This window comes from Heliangelus exortis, chromosome 2, assembly GCF_036169615.1.
Source record: "Heliangelus exortis chromosome 2, bHelExo1.hap1, whole genome shotgun sequence".
Taxonomy (NCBI): Eukaryota; Metazoa; Chordata; class Aves; order Apodiformes; family Trochilidae; genus Heliangelus; species Heliangelus exortis.
In genome coordinates, this window is record NC_092423.1 from 72,933,445 (window position 1) to 72,949,999 (window position 16,555).

Consider the following 16,555-nt stretch of genomic DNA (forward strand, 5'->3'; position numbering starts at 1 on the left):
AAAAAACCAACCAAGCAAAAAAACACAAAACCAACCAAAAAAACCTAAACCCCACAAAACCTATGAAAAAACAACAAAAAAAACCCCAACCAAAAAACCCCACAAAACCACAAAATCAAAGCACACACACAAAAAAAGCCAGGGTAAAGGAATGTTTTAAAGAGACAACTGAAATTACATTTTTGAAAGGGAAGGGGGCAATGATATTATGAAAACAGAAACTTGTCTGTGACCTATTAGCTATTAGCTCTGAGGTGATAGAAAAACAGCATACTGTCTGTTGATGACATTGTTGTTCTTGAAGAACATCATTTTCAAGTACAATGCCTGCTAGGAAGAAGCTCTCAAGTTTTTATGAGTATAAAAAATAGCTTAAGGATGTAGTTGATACTTCATTAGGCTTTAATCATGCACATTTCATTACCACTAATGAAGGTTCTCAAGACTAAAGGAGCTGAAGGGGAGTGACAGCAAACTTGTGGGCATGGCTTTCAGCTGGAACATTGGAGATCTTTGGTCAATTTCTAAGTGCCATATACTCCATCTGTGTTTGCCAATGTTCTTCCCCTCTGGGATATAAAGGTAAGAATGAGTATATAGCTCTGGGGTATTCTAATGTTAGATACAATTATGTTTGTGATATTTTTTCTATATTGTGTTTGATCCTATAAGAGTATAAAGACATGAGTCACATTTATAAAAGTGAAGGAATTTTTTTTAAATAGTGATGAGGCAAAGGTTCCTTTTCAGGAGGTATCAAGTAGCAAGCTCCTTGACTAGCTCAATGAGATTATCTCTTTCCAGCCCCCTGTATGTGAAGGGACACCTCACAATAGCTGCTGAAAGCCCTATCCAGCCTGGCCTTGAATGCTTCCACAAAAAGGGCATTCTCAACCTCTCTTGGCGCCTGTTCCAGTGTCCCACCACCCCTACAATAAAGAATTTCTTCCTAATGTTTAATGTAAATCTACTCTTTTGCAGCTTAAAACCACTACCTATTGTCCTATCACTACACACTCTTGTAAAAAGTCCCTCCCCAGATTTCCTGTAGATCCCCTTCAGATCTGGAAGGTTGCTATAAGGTCTCTCCAGAGCTGCCTTTTCTCTAAGGAGACCTTATGACTGGTGGAAAGGAGACAGATGACATGAATTGTTTAATTAAAGACATGGATTAGTAATAATTTTTTACTTGGTATCTTTTGTAGTGCTCAAGAATATCCAGGTTGATGCAGAATTTATTCCTGTAGCCTGTTCTCATTTTCACACGAGTCTTTATTTTCTCTATATTCTGATTTCTTTTCTTCCATCACATCATGTATAAGCCAGTAATCATTATTGTCTCTAAGCCTGATGCCAACCAAAAAAACCCATCAGAAAAGAACTTAATAGTCATTACCATGCTGTTGTGTTATGTCTACTGCTTAGCACACTGATACTATTAGAACATAATTTTCTTCAGCTCTCTGTATGTTTATATCTATCCAGTTGTCTTTTGCCTGGACTTGGTTTGAAAGTCTCTTAGAACCATTTGAAGATCAGGAAGGTTCAGACATGGACATCACAGAAATGAAATTAATAACTACTAATATTAATGTATCAAAGAAGGCTATGAGGGAAGCTTTTAGATCTAGATGGAATAATAGCACTTCTAATGCTGCTGATAAAGCAATTTTGATTGTATAAATGCTGTAAAGAAAATACATACTTTACAGAAAAGTACATAAAGTCAATTTCAGTCTTCTTTCCATTTTTCTGGACTTCTGTCAGCAGTAGTGTTATAAATAAATAAAAACATATATATTTAAATCAAATCACTTAAACATATGTTAAACTTCAGACTACAGGCTAAAGTCATGCTGAAATCATCACATGACTAAGCATGTACTTAAGGAAGTGCTCCTTGAGCAGCTATCAGATGTAACCACAGTGAAATGAATTCAAGCACACAGAAGTACACACAAGCACAGTAGGTTTGGATTTTTTCATCATTAAAATAATGTCCAAAAAGCCCCCATTTCAAGGTATTTATTAATATTTATACATTTAATCAAGACATGTCAAAACCACAGTGGATTTGCATAACAATGTGGTTGAAATTTACAAACCTTTATGTGAAGAGTTATCTTCCCAAACTTATGAAGCTAATTTATAATGTCTTTTAGAACATTTCTGAATCTGGTCTCAGAGAGGTAATGATCTTTACAATGAAAATGTGCAGTCTTAGCATATTTGATGAAAAATATTTGCTCATCTGAAAGTCATATTTTAGATGTTTTGTGCCTGAAACTAGATACAGCCCTTTTTCCACTTGTGGGTTCTTTATAAGAATAATTAACATTACAAAAGAAGGAATTATTCAGTCATCAAGTAATTTTTCATAAATGTTTTCATTTAGCAGGGGCAATGGTTCCTTTCTGAAAATGATTCTTCAATGATACTTCAATTAAGTTGAATAGTTTAACTAGGATAAGTTCCATTTCTATACAAGAAGACTGAATTGCAATTTAGACTTCTTCATTATTGATTATAATGTATTATTTGGAGTGTTTGTTCTTTGAAGCTTAAGAGTGTACCAGTATTAATCTTTTCTACTTGTTTCTACGGCTGTCACAATGTCATAGTTGTTCTAAAAGCTGTGTTCCATATTTCTTTAGTACATCTTTAAAATATGTTGAAGATATGAAATGGCTTTGTTATTATGTATTTTCTTATCTGCCAAAAGCCCATGTATGCATGAAAATGTATTTTAATGAAAATACAGAGCTGATTTATTTTGATTTTTAATATCTGAGTAGACCAGAGAAAAAGAATGTTGACGTGCTTTTCAAAGAACTGGACATTAAAAAAAGTCTTCTGAACACCCACTGAAGACCTTGAGAGAAGGATTGCTTAACCCCATAGGAAGAAACAACAATCATCAGCTGGATTCTATCATCTCATCAATTTCTTTTTATTCTTTTCCATTTTACTGCTCAATGACTACCTGATCTTCTTTTGGCACTTCTTAGCTGACATCTTCAAAAATTATGGGAATAAAATCTCCCCTACTTCCTCAGGATAATGTAGATCAAAAAAATTTTTAATAAAAATGAAAATAAATGGTCTAATTCAAGAAATTTAACAACTATTGTTCCCTATTTTTATAGAAGATTCTAACTTCATACAGTTCTGGAGTGAATTGCTTAAAATATTTTGTCTCAATATTCTACTGTATTTCTCTTTACCACTATTTTAGCTACCTTGGCACTTCCAATATAATCCATAAACTTTTTGGACATTTTTTTTTATTTGATTGAAGAAAAAACCTGTACATGTACATAGTATTTGCAATGGGTTATATAATCTTTATGAAAAACTGCACGGGATTCAGATACTTTGATGATTGTATGATATTATGCTATATTTGTTCTGCTAACAGGACATGAGTAATGGAAGGCAGCAGCAGTTATTCCAGGTTTATTAAAGAGAACATTTGAGTTTTAAAGTGGGAAGAGAGTGGCTTAATCTAACCTTATTGGGATTTGACAATTAAAATTGTTGAGACCATTTTAATTGGTTTTCCTTTCCTGCTTCTATTAATATCTCATTTGTATTGCAAACTTACACATTTGTTGCAAAGGTGATGAGTATGTCTGTAAAAAGACAATTTAGGTTCAGCAGAGTACTTATGTGGGTAAAATTAAACCAGAGAGGTTATTTTGTGGTGAAAAGGGAGTGTCATTGTTCCAAAGCCTAGAAAAACTGGACTGTAGTAAATACATTTTAAAGATAACATACTTCCACACAAGAGGGAAAATAAGTGAATTGAGTGAAAACATGCAATTTGATTTTAAAACTTTTTATAAGAAGGAATTCATTTTTGCTCAAGTATCCAGACTTTGGTTCTTAAGAATTATGTATAGGTCATGGTTTATTGCTTCTTCCTTCAACAATGGCTTCTCAATTCTGTTTTAAGACACATTTTGTTCATAGGATCATTTAGATCAAAAAGGAATTATCAGGACTAGAGCCTAGTATAACCTTCTGCCCAAAACAGGCTCAAATTGCACAACTGCATAGCCTATTTGACTGCTGTTGCAGTGAAAAGTTTTCTCCTGAACTGCTTCTTAAGCCAAATTATTTTTATCTGCACTGGGTCTGGCTGAGACAGAATAACTTTTCTCCATAGCAGCCCTCATAGTGTTGTTCTTTGGAAAAGGACAATGGTATGCCACCAACTGCCCCCCCAGGCACATCGACACTTCCAAATTTAGTATTAAGATGTTTGTCTTCTCTAGCAACAGTTATGCATACTGAATCTCTATGTCCCAGGAAGTGGCTGGATATGACCTGATCATGGCAAGTAGAAAATAAATCTTTTCCTTTTCTACTATGTCCAGCCCTTGCATTTTTCATAAATTGCCTTTTTTGACCCAGAAGATTTTTCCATCTTCTTTTCTTCCCCTCCCTGTCCTGCTGTGAAAGGAAGTGATAGAGTAGCTTTGGGAGTAGCTGGCATGCACCCAGGGTCAACCCACCACAGTATACTACTTGATTTTCCTTGCTGTTGACTAACCATTCCCAGAACCACTTACCATTGGAACTGTCACAGAATTTCTGAAGTTTTTTTGTCTTCCCTTCTACATAATGATCCTAAATGAAGTAACTGAAGCCTATGGTGACATTTTTGAAGAGAAAATATTGCAGAGTTCCATTTTTTCATTTTCAATAACAGCACAGTAAGATTAAGTTTTTTGAAATTATGCAGACTACTCATACTAATATTTGAAACAATATTTTTTTCTCTTCATCACCAGAAGATTATTATGCTTGCCAATAGGTGTGGGAATCAAGGAAACATTATCTCTATGAATACTTGTCACTGTGGATAACAGGTTATGTCAAGACACATTACAACACAAACAAAATATAATTTCCATCTGTGAGCCAGAGTATTCCACCAGACCTCGAAGTGCATCACTGGTCATGGGAAATGTTTTTTTGTTGTCGTTCTTCATAGGTACAAAGCTCTGAACTTTCACTGAGAGGTATGTGGAATTTTTTTTTTTTTTTATTATCTGTGTTTATCTGTTCAGAAGAGTATGAGATCCATCACCAAAGAGCTGATTCATGTGGGATGTTATTGAATACCTATATTATAAAGCTATTCACACAAGTATTAATTAGATTAAACATATCAATTGACTTGAGGGAGCTCATCTTCAGAATGAAAAGTTAGACATAATTAGATAACATAAAGATGGCTAAGTACTGGTAATTTACCTGTTTTCTGATTCACATTTTTCAGGTTCTCATATAAATTATCTTTCTCCTTTTCTCTCATCTCACCTTAGTGGGGGGAATCTTACCTACAAATACAGGTTAAATTATTCTGTATACCAGATTTTCAGAAAGGTATCTATAAATAGGTACATGTATATAAAGTCAATTTCTCCATTTCTCAAGAAACCCCTACTGACATCTACAGATCTTCATGATAATTCTTCAGAACACCAATTAAAATTCTGGTTTTTCACATAGTCTTCAAAGCTTCTGACAATCATTAAATTCATATGGTTTTAAACCACTGTCTAATGTCATCTCTGGGCTTTACTTTACCAACCCTAGCCTCCAACCATCTGTCTCACTCCATCTGTTGTATCATCTTCTGCTTAGTTTGAAAATTCTTTGTATGGGGATTGTCTTCCTGGCTTGCAATTGTGCATAAGGTCCCTAGCCCTTTATAGACTTCTAAGTATTATGATAATACAAATAATAGTAAGCAACAACTTCAGTTGTCAATCAAGTAAATATATTGCAACGCAGTTTGTCCAAACAGAAGGCAACAGAACATTTACATTATCTGAAAGACTTTGTTCATGGGGGGATTTCTTAATGGGGAAGTTTTCAACATATTTCTCTGAAAGTAATTTTCAAATATCTATATAATCAGTAAGCATTATTACAACTGGTTGTGCTGAAACTCTATTTTAGTTGGTGGGGCAATGAAAGTTAAATCTCCACCAATTTTCTGAGATTCTAAAGGCTTATTTGCTTCTTTACATTTAGAGCTGTTCATTCTTCTGAAAATTCTGTTATTATGAGTATCAATGATGCCATTTATGATAGTGGACTACACCACTAGCCTGAGCTAATCACGGAAAAAGTTTGGACTGAAGTTTGCTTTATACTTAACTTATTCCACCTACTTACAGTAGTTGTTTATACAGGTTCTTTTATTTTGGTAAAAAAACCTGATCAATCATTAAGAAAATACATTACTCCACAATTAAAGACTGGTCAGCTGTATCTCCATAAGCATTTCCTCCAGAGAGAGGCTGTCAGATTTCAGTTTAATTCCAAGACTTCTATGAAAGATTACCTTAATTATAGGATTTTTGGCATTGCATTTATATTGTCATTCAGTTTGATTGATGCATATTGCTGAGTTGCCAGTCTAAAAATGTATTAAATTTCTTTTCAAAATGTATTTTCATTAACTATTTACTTGTTACGCAAGAGGAATATAAAACATACCTTTCAAAAAACTTCATTAGAAATGACCATACATTTTTCATTACAGATTTTGATCCTGGCTGTCATTGAGAACCTCACCATGTCAAAATGCTGGACATAAGAAAATTGCTGCATATTTATTCTTAGGTTTAGCTCACAATCAGTGAATATATTTCCAATTAAGCCTTCAGAAGCTGGAACAATGTGCTATGAATAGAAGAAAATAGAGTGTATTATCAGATGAAGTATTTTCTTATGTTCTAACTGCTGTACTTTGGACAGTTCCTCCCACACCTGACCCCACCCAGGATGATGAATTGGGAAAAGGAAAGGAGACTTGTGGGGTGAAGTGTAAATGGATTTAATGGAATAATAATACTGAATTAATATTGAGGACAGAAAGTAGAAGAAAAAAACCTATTCTGCAAACTGCCCAATATATAGTGCAGGTGACTTTATGGTACTGAATACATTGGTTGGCCGACTTCCATAAGCTGACATGGGCTTCATCTCTCCCAGCCTACCTCACCTGAATGGGTTTAAACTACCCTTGATCTTGGTCACTACGGAAACCACCATACCAGAGCTGGGTATAAACTAAAACAATGCATCCTGTCTCTTCTGTTCTCACAGAAGTGGACTCTGTTGCTTCCCAAAACTACAGTTTCTCTGAAAGTAAAAAATGTTTTTATAATTCTGTCCCAGCAAAACCAGGACATTGGCTTATTAGAAAATATAAAACTTTGTTACAGAGTAAGACATTTCCCTTGACCATATGATACAGTTTTGGGTGAGTTTTACGCAGATTTGCAAATGAAAGTAACAGCATTCAAGGTCTATAATAATTGATGAAAACATAGTAAATAATTAAAAATGTGAACACGGAACATTTTGACTGGAAAAAAACTACATATTGCTGCATTATGGTGATCAGTTCAGAAGGTATTATGATGGTTTTACTATGCAACTCCAAAAATGCTGTCACAGTTTAGAACCAGCTGGTACCAGCCAGGCCTCGGCTCACTCACCCCCACCCCCACTGTGCGATAATGAGGAGAAAATCCACAATAAGTTTCTTTAATTGAGACAAGGATAGGGAGGTTTTCATCCCCCAATTACAGTAATGGCAAAAAGTAAGATGTTCAGCTTTGCAAGAAAAAGAACTAATTTAGTCTACAAGGAGAAAGAGAAAACATGCCTGGATCTTCATACATTCCCCCCCACCCCTCCCTTCTTCCCAGGACTGGATTACTTCACCCCTGCCTCCCCCGAAGTGGAACAGGGGGACGTGGAGTTGGGGTTTAAAGTCAGTTCACCACACATTTCTGCTGCTCTTTTTTTCCTCAGGAGGAGGACTCCTCACAGCCTTCCCCTGCTCCAATGCGAGGTTCCTCTCCCAGGAGAATCCTTCAGGAACCCCTGGGACACGAGTCCCTCTCACAGGTGCAGTCCCTCAGGCACAGACTGCTCCCGCCTGGGCTGCACACAGAGTCACGGCTGCTGCGGGAGCAGTCACCTCCTCTGACACGGGGTCTTCCACAGCTACAGACCCACATCTGACGCTCTCTGTGATCCTGCACTGGCTGCTGTTTCTCATCTGCCCACCTGTGACACTTCAGGGGCTACAAATCCACATTTTTCCTACTGTGGTCCATCAGGGACTTCTCCGCTGTGCTCCTCCATAGGTTGCAGAGGGACAGCCTGTCGTGTCACCACAGGCTGTGGGGAAATCTCTGGGCACCTTTTCCCTTTCTACTTTGCTGACCTTGGTGTCTTTTCTCTGGAATCACTATCTCACTTAATTCTCTCCCCTGCTCTGTGGATCTCTTTTTTTTAATATTTTTTAAGCTTTGTTTTCCCTTTCTTGAGTATGTTACTCTCAGAGGTGCATCCAGCTTCCCATATTTGCTCAGCCTTGGGCAGAGTCTGGGACAGTGAATGGAACTGCGGGGACTTCAAGCAGCTTCTCACAGAAGCCACCCCTGTGGTGTTTCCCACTTCCAAAACAGCACTGCACTAACCCAAGACAAATGTTTATGTACATTTTAGTTTTCTTTCTAACCAGAAATTTTTACTTATAAATTCAGGGTAAAAAAATCCTATAGACTATTACTGTTAGAAAGTAATAATAATAATAATAATAATAATAATACTAATAATAATAATAATAAAGAAATGAACACAACCGAGCATATATGTATTAATATAAATATAAAAAATATTTTAAAAATACAATGTGTCAAAATAACATATCCCTAACCAACAGTTGGTATTGGGTTAGTGCAGTGATGTTTTGGAAGCAGAGGGGGTCGTAAGCGTGGCTCCTGAGAGAAGCTTCTGGAAGCTACCCAGGTTCCAATCCCTGCCCTGCCTCTGCCCCAGGCAGAGGAGATATGGGAATCTGGATGAACCTCTTCAAGTAACATATTTAACAAAAGGGAAAATGAAACTGCACAAATATGAGAAAAGAACCTGCAGAGCAAAGTAGAGGATTATGCAAGAGTGAAATGACAAAGACACCAAATCAGTGAAGAAGGAGGGGTAAAGGTAGAAGAGATTTCCCTAAAGCCTCTGTTGAGATGCAAGCTGTTCCCATGCATCTTATGGGGGAGTGTGGTGAAGCAGTCCCTGAAGAAGCACAGTGGAGAAGTCCTTGAAGGACCGCTGTCTCATGGTGAGGCTACCTCACCTCTGATTCTCTGGGATGATGGAGGAAAGACTGAAGAGTAAAGAATTAAAAAATGTTGGTAGTATAATGAAATGCTAGCCACAGCTGAGTGTAGAACAAGTATATAAACATTATGAACAAATGCCACTGCATTGTTGTTTTTTTTTTTTTTTATCTTTTGATTCAGGGTATTGCATCTGATTTTTTTTCTTTCTGTTTTCCTTGGTTTAATAAATGCCATGTCAAAACACTAGTACACTGCAAAAATATTTACAGACTTCTGAGTGCCAACAATATTACTGTAATTATCATAGAAGTGATTTACAGCATTAAAAAACATTCTTATTTAAGAATTTGTTATTTAAATGATGCAGTCAAAAGGCATGATGAAGTAACTGCATATCACAGTCAAGGGAAGCAGAGAATTTACTTCATTGTGTAGGATAGTTAATTCATCTTCCTTACTTTGGAATCCTGGTTGTCACATAAAATTGTGAGGGCAGAGCTAATGCTCAGTAATATACTGCTTGTTAAAAAATAAAACACATTTCAACCTCACTTTTTAAGTGAAAAAATACAAATTAATTAGGATGCTGCCAAATGAATTATGCAGTTTGTATTTCATAAGTTCTTAACAATTTTATGTGGATCTAGTTTTAGTTAGGCTGTTTGAAGAAAAAAAATCAGTTTATTGTTACTACTTGCATACAAATAATATGGAACAAAAGAGTTTGCACACAAAGGGTAGATATTTAATTCCTCCCCACTCCTCCCACACAACCAGACACCCAGAATCTTAAAATTTCAAGCACAAAGGATCACCTATTCTAACTTCACACAAATATTACAGAATACAAATCTTCAGTGACAATGATCTTCAATGTTTAAGGCAAGATTAAATGAAGTCTCACATTTAATATTCCTATTACATATTAAGAAATAAATATTCCCCCCCAAAACATTTAGAGATATAGACAAGTATGTATAAATTTTTTTTTTTTTTTTTTTCTTTGGAGAGTAAAATGCTGACTTGGTTGCAGACCTCTCCTTTAACACAGAAATTCTATTGGGGAATGCTTAAAAGAAAAGTTTCTGGGAGGTTTGACCACTCTGATCTTCATTTCAGAATAAACAGGAAATATGGAGGCATGAAATTTTTATCATTTTGAATTATCCACTTTTCTTTGTTATTTTACCTAGGTCATGCTTAGCTTATGATATAAGATATTTTTAGAAAACAGAGGCTGTAAACTTTTGGGTTGCATTTTTGGGGTTTTTTTTTCCTCAAAAGTAAGGTCTTAGTTTACAGTTTCATTTGGGTATTCATTCCTTTGAAGAGTTTCCTTCCTCACTCCAACCTCCCTTGAGGTGGTTGAAGAGAGCTCTGAGGTCTCCTCTCAGCCTCCTCTTCTCCAGACTAAACACCCCCAGCTCCCTCAGCTGCTCCTCACAGGACTTGTGCTCCAGGCCCTAAATGAGCTTTGTTGCCCTTCTCTGGGCACTCTCCAGCACTTCTGTGTCCCTCTTACAGTGAGGTGCCCAGAACTGAACACAGCACTGAGGATGCAGCCTCACCAGAGCTGAGTACAGAGGGATGATCACCTCCCTATCCCTGCTGGCCACAGTGTTCCTAATACAAGCCAGGATGCCATTGGCCTTCTTGGCCACCTGCACACACTGCTGACTCATATTAACTCAAATGTCAACCAACACCCCCAGGTCCCTTTCCAGCTTACATCTCTCTAAGCACACTTCCCCAAGTCTGTAGCTTTCCATGGGGTTGATATGACCCAGGTGGAAGACCTGGCATTTGGCCTTGTTAAACCTCATGCAATTAACCTGGGCCCATTTGGTCTAACCTGTCCAGGTCCTTCTGTAAGGCATCCCTACACTCTACCAGATCAACACACCCAACTAGTTTGGTGTCATCTGGGTTACTCTTACTGGAAAATTTCACAAACCCATAAAGGTAATGAAAGTTTAGCAATCAGAAGAAAGGGTTTCTTTTCTACTTAAAACATGTTATTTAGTTATGAGCCTTCAATTAGAATATTTTGGTTTACCCACTTGGCATGTTCATTTACTTTAACTTTAGAAAAAGAGGAAAGATTTTTAAATTACACTTTAGTAATATGTAAGATTTCCAGATATTAATATTTTTTTAAATTAAGATAAAACCTTACATGTTCACTCATGCCACAAGGTACTCGCATCATTCAACTAAAAGTCGATGATATACTTATTCACCTTGCTACACTTGAATTTTTTTCCTTGCAGTTTGAATATTCTCCATTACGTTACATTTCAGTGATTGCTTTCTATTACATAAACTTCACTTTATTTTTGTAAAGACGCAAAGGTCTGTCATAAACAGATATTTTTTATACATGGAATGAAAGTACCAATCATACCCTTCTGATGTTTTGCTTTTTTCCTTTTTTTTTTTTTTTTTTTTTTTTAATTACCTTTGTAATACAGGAATTCCAAGTTTTAAAACATCATTTTTGAAGATTGCTGTATATAGTGCTAATGGATAAGGAGAATACTTATCAACTAGTAAGTCAATTGATTGTCTAGTATGTAGTAGACTGAACAAGACCATGAAATCAAACTACCTGGAAGAAGATCCCAGGTTCTAGGAACACTGAATACTCTGAGTGATTATTCCAGCATGTAAATAATTTTTAATTTTACATCTCATAAAGAAATTTAAAATCTAGAGAATTTGAAAATATTGAAAGTTTCACTGGATAAATTTGGATTCAAATATCTTGAAAAGACAAGAATAAAAAAGGGAATAAATTTATGAAGGATTTTTTAACTGGTTTTTAGATAGAAAATGAGTTAAAAAGTTACAGTTTAAATGTCATAGATTTTTTCATTCAGTTTATTTACATTACTATAACATTCAGTCTTTTAAATGCAGGTGGGATAAGGCTTCATTTACTACTGCTGCCTAAGAGATAATATATATTGTACAATATCAGTTTTCCATCCATTAGTTTATCCATTAGCTATCCATTAGTTATTGGGCCTGACAATACATGCCATGAAGTCATAGGTAAAGTCTTTACTGTAAAAAAAAAAAAACAAAAAACCAAAAACCAACCCTTATTTTGTTCACAGAATCACAGGATCACACTGCTTTTGGCTGTTTTTGTTGACTTCCTTCCAAGATACTGATGTAGGTCCTAATCAAACAAGGAGTTTTTAAGTCTATGCTTAAATCTAAGCACATAGTTCTACTTAATTAAAATTCTGGATGGATGTGACAGACTTCCAGCTTTTAATATCAATATAGTTGGAACTCACAATTAGATCAGAAGGAATTATGCTTTCAACCACAAAAATATCAGTCCTAAAGGATGGAGGTTTGACTTTATCCTGGTAGCAGTGGAAAGCTTTGACCACATTACTGGGGTCTTGATGGACAACAGGCTCAACATGAGTGAACCATGTGCTGCAGCAGCACAGAAAGCTACCAGGATGCTGGGTTTCACCAACAAGGGCATCACCAGCAGAGACAAAGAAGTCATCGTCCAGCTCTACTCAGCACTTGTCAGACAGCACCTGGAGTATTGCATCCAGTTTTGGTCCCTGCTTTTCAAAAAGGCTGCAGACAGTCTGGAGAACGTCCAGAGAAGAGCCATGAGGATAATCAGAGGACTGGAGCACCTGCCATATGAGGAGAGGCTGAGAAAACTGGGTCTGTTCAGCCTTGAGAAGACAGAGCTTATCAGAAGCCTTATTACCAATTTCCAGTACTTAAAGGGCAGTTACAAAGAAGATGGAGACTCCCTATTTATAAGGAGTCACATGGACAAGACAGGGGGCAAGGGGCACAAGTCGCTCCTGGTGAGACTGTGAATGAACACTAGAGGAAAATTTTTCACTGTGAGGACAGTCAGATACTGACTGGTCTTCTGGGAGAAGTGGTGGATTCCTGTACTTTGAAAAGTTTTAAATCTCAGCTCGATGGGGTGCTGAAACATCTCATATAAGCAATAATATTAGAAGGGTTGGACCAGATCATCCTTGGGATTCTTTCTAACCTGAAATTCTATGATTCTATGATCATTAAAATAATTTCTGCTTCATAAAACAAATCTTCTGAAACATGAGAATGTCTGATCATGTATTCTGAAAACCTGTATATATTGTGCACACAGATCCTCTGACTACTTCAGTGAAACCAGAACATAATTCTTTTTTTGAAAAAGAATCTCTTACAGAATCTTACAGATGGCCAGAGGGCTGGAGCACCTCTCTTTTGTGAGCCAGCTTTGAGAGTTGGACTTGTTCAACCTGGAGAAGAGGAGGCTCTGGGTAAATCTTATAGTGGCCTTCCAGTACCTGAATGGGGACTACAAGAAAGATGAAGAGGGACTTTTCAGAAGACATGTAGTGATAGGACAAGAGGTAATGGTTTAAACTAGGAGAAGAAAGATTTATATTAAATATTAGGAAGAAATTCTTGACTGTGAGGGTGATGAGACACTGGAACAGGTTGCCCAGGGATTATTCTTTCTCCTTTCTCTGTCTGGGAGGGGAGGGGGATCAATAGAAAGCATCTCTCATTTATTTAATTCCTGCCTCAGCTGTAAACCATGACAATGTTCTTTGGTTTTTTCTTTTCATTAAAAAAATCATGATTCAAAGGAAGCAAAATGTCTGATGTGTTAAAACTAGTCTTCATTCAAATCATGTTTTTATATCACCACAAGTAAGAGCATTTATTGTATTTCTATATCTTTTTTTCTTTCTTTTGTATGTTATTATCGGACACTGATTATGCAGTTTCATTTACGAATTCTGTTTGGAATCTGGTATTTAGAGGCAAATCTCATTAAATGGTTATAATTTTAGTGTTGCACATACCAAGATTTTTTTTTTTTTTTTTAGGCTTTCAAAATCAAATTATTTGAAAAGAGCTGTTGATCCATAGCATCAAATGTAACTCTGCTTAATCAACTGCTAACATACCAAGTTAACAAAGAAATAAAATAAGAACCATTGGAGAAACAAAATATGTGTGAAATGAAGTAATGACCAAAGATTTAAAGTCACTCTCTGGAACTGAAAAAGAAAAGAGAATCCCACAAGGTGTTGCCAATCTATAAATAAGTAATTAAATTTATTGGCTATAGCAGAAAATCTTTAATGTTAACATGTTCATTGTTGTGAATACAGGCCACACAGTCTGGACCTGAGTGAATACCTTTGAATAAAGAATCAAATATAAAGCAGTGTTGAGATGCAAGCTAAAAAGAGCTAAACCTTGAATTAATTTCAGGTATTTTTGTTCCAAACACTGTCTATTTCATTCTAGTTATGCATTAAAAGGAAAAAAAGAAAAAAGGAAAAAAGAAAAAAGTGAGTATGTTTGGTGATGATCATAATGGGAGAAAACTTTTCTTCTATAAAGTATTATTTTTAACAGTTATTTGGAAATCCACCCCCTTCTTGCCCCATCCTATCTCTGACCTTGTCAGGTTTTATAGCTTTTAACTTTTATTCAGCTGTCACATTGCTGTCTTGCCTTTTCCTTGCTAAAGAAATTACCATCTGTCTGAATCAACAATATTTTCATTCTTAGGGCATCTTCTTCCACAACACATGTCTTCAATTTTTAATATGAATCAGAATACTTGAAGAATCTTGTCAACGATCATGCCACCAATCTGATTGAATCAGCTTTAATATTTTGCCAATTAAACTGTACACTTAAAAGAAAAATGTAGACAACACATGATTTTTTCCAAAATTTAGTAAAGTTCAGTAAGATAATGAGATAGAGAATTTCCTATACTTTACAGGAGATTCAAGGAAAAATAGGAAATTGAGTTTTGTGATATTCTTATTAAATTATTTTTGTAGTATTACCTTTTTCAAAAGTTAGACATACCTTTAGGATTTTTGGGTTTGTTTTGAGGGTTCTTTTGTGCTCTTTTTTGTTGTTGTTTTTGTTTTCTTTTGGTTTTTTTGGGGGGAGAGTGTTACATGTAAAAGGACAAGTTAACTTAACCAATAAAAAATACATTTGCATAATCTGGAAACACGTCCTAGGGTAAAAAATTTTCAGGCTATGGAATCTAAATCAAATTATATTGTCACCTATTTCTTGTACTAAAATTTCTGAATCTAAAGTATTCACAATCTTTTATTACCTATAGATGCATTAATTTGCTTTTTTTTCTAGCACTAACAGAATTTCTGCAATATATTTTGCCTTTATAAAACAAGAACTTTTAAGGACTTGAGCAGAAGAAACTCAAATGTGGATGGAAAGAGTTTTTAATGAGATTTAGTTCTGAGAATAGGTTAGAATGGAAGCTGGCTTGAGTTGGGAGAACTGAGGAGACTTGGGAGCCTTTGTTATTACTTCCTATACACAGAGCATATTCATAGAGCTTTGAATATGGAGGAGACAAGTCATACAGGACTAAAGTGTTCCAAGTTTTTCAGTAGGGCTAGTCAAAAGTTTTCTGCCAGAATTATTCTGCAATGTAAAACTGTTTTGACAACAGAAGCAACCACGTCCTAAGATATAGCTGGCTTTTCAGAATGTATCTTTTTGAATCTTTTCCTGACAAGTTGGATTGTCCTACCTTGATAAATCCCATATGCTAAAGAAAAATTATGACTGCCTAACAACACTATTTTTGCAGTTTTTTACATACAGTTACATCACATATATACATTACATCATCTGAATATGCAACAGGACGCCATATTTAATGTGTGAACCTTGGTAAGCAGAATATATAAAATGACCTTATCCACTCCAACAGCCTGAATTAACACCGTGAAGTGTTGATTGCTGAAAAGGACTAATGCAATCTTTTCCATCCAGACTGGTAAGGAAGAACTATTTCTCTAGGCAAGTGATAATTTCTCAGTAAAACTACCCTATCAGCTGAACTGGGATAAATGAGTTGATGAAACTATTTTTCTTCTTTAAACCCTAACTCTGTTTTCCTCACAGTTTTTAAGATGCTTTGGATTGCTCCATTACTTATTCTTTGTATTTCTATAAGAAATATGTGAAGCCCTCTGATTTTGCTTGTTTTTTTTTTGCTTGTACACCCCCTGAGAAAGAACCAATATCTTGCACAATATTTGCATATATATACATGTATATGCATGTGTGTGTGTGTGTAAAGCCTTACATGGTGGTAAAGCCTTGAGTAGGGCCATGGGAAAACAGCATGAGATTATCTTATATTGTCTGAGACAACAAGCAGGTCTGTTAATAGGTCATAGTTCCTTTCATGTGAAAGTTGACCTGACCTCTCTATCATGAAAAGCCTCAATTTACCTCAAAACTGTAACTTTCTTGCAGTACTAGAAGCCTTGTACAATGCCCTGAGCATTGCAGTGGCATAGTATTTA